The sequence below is a fragment of the Empidonax traillii genome, unplaced genomic scaffold (genome assembly GCF_003031625.1).
Source record: "Empidonax traillii isolate 1590-97213 ecotype Southwest subspecies unplaced genomic scaffold, ASM303162v1 scaffold175:size1888319, whole genome shotgun sequence".
Classification (NCBI taxonomy): domain Eukaryota; kingdom Metazoa; phylum Chordata; class Aves; order Passeriformes; family Tyrannidae; genus Empidonax; species Empidonax traillii.
The window spans coordinates 1132595-1133900 of record NW_020955368.1 but is presented as its reverse complement, the minus strand read 5'-3'; the positions used below and the strand labels follow the sequence as shown (position 1 = coordinate 1133900).

The following is a 1306-nucleotide window of genomic DNA, read 5'->3' as shown; positions in this document are numbered from 1 at the left end:
TTTTTTTTTTTTTTTTTTTTTTTTTTTTTTTTTTTTTTTTTTGTTATTTTCGGTTATGCTTTATAAAACATGTTTGTAGACTATGTCAGCAATGTTCTTCCTCAGTTGCTGTTGCAAAGACTATTTTCGCAGTTTATCACAAAATGCCAGATTTGCTCAGCATGTAATTTAATCTTATGCTTGGAAGCATCCACATTACTTGGTTATCATGAAATTATTCTTTAATAAAAATGTATGCTTTGTGATCTATATTTTATTAATTTGGTGAGTCAGTTTATCGATTGTTGCAGATGCCATGAATGTATAATTTGTCACAGTTATTGGTTGCCTGTCAGCAGTTCGTAGCACCACAGTGTTCTTGGCTCTTGGGGCACCTTAGAAATAAACCTTCCTTGATCTGCAAAAGAAAAGCCTTTTCCTGTAAATTAGCATCAAGACTTGGGTTGATATCTGGTTTATCACTTCGTGGTGTGTGTTACCCTGTATGAGCCCAACACTGTGAACGAATTCATAACGTGGCCCATTCAGGCAAGAGTTTCGAGCAAATACATTTTAGTGATTTTAAATGCTGGGGGGTGAGGTCAGAAGGAGCTTGACATCAGCAATGGGAGGTGCAGGCTTTGTCACTATTTTAGTTTTCTCTAAACTTAGGAATTAGCAGGGTCACTAGACTGGAAAAACAAAAGCAAAATCTTGGTGTTTTTTTTTTTTTAATCCCCTCTTTTAGAGTTGATAGTTCTCTGCTGTAATATACAACACTCATGAGTTTTGCTGATTGAGAAGTTTATTTCTAAGAATGCATGTTAACGAACTTAAATTAAAAAAAAAAAGACTATGTATTCCATACAGAGATACATATTCAAGTAAAGCAGGTATTTATATCCAAAAACTGTTTGACTTAGTAAGAAAGTTTACTTTGCAGATAACTCCTCAGCAGTGATACAGTGTAAAGCTTCGCGTGCTGGAGTGAAGTGGTGTGGTTGAAAACATCTGCTGGTTTCGTTTTTGGTATTTTTAAAGGCTGGTTCTGCACCCTGGGAGCTTGTTCAAGTCGTGCACGGAGCTTGCAAGTCGTGTTGTCAAAACCAGTGGCTGAGCAGGCACTGTTCTGAGCTCAGATTTTGGCTGGAGTAGACTTTTAGTGGTTTACATCCCGTCATCTTTTCTGGATTCTCTAAAATGTGTTTCATAGGTCTTGGGTGCTCTCTGGTGCTTCTGGGTCTTGATTTAGGAAGGGGCATCCTTTCACATGGAGCAGAGCAATTTCCCTGGCGGGCTCCCCAAGTTTTTGGTCTGCATAATTAAT

The 1306-nt window shown here is 37.7% G+C and overlaps 1 protein-coding gene across 2 annotated transcripts in view; it reads left to right on the top strand.

The window, feature by feature from the left end:
• CTBP1 (C-terminal binding protein 1) overlaps window positions 1-1306 on the top strand; it is a 192336-nt gene that overhangs the window by 37686 nt on the left and 153344 nt on the right. The gene's annotated exons all lie outside the window — the stretch shown is intronic.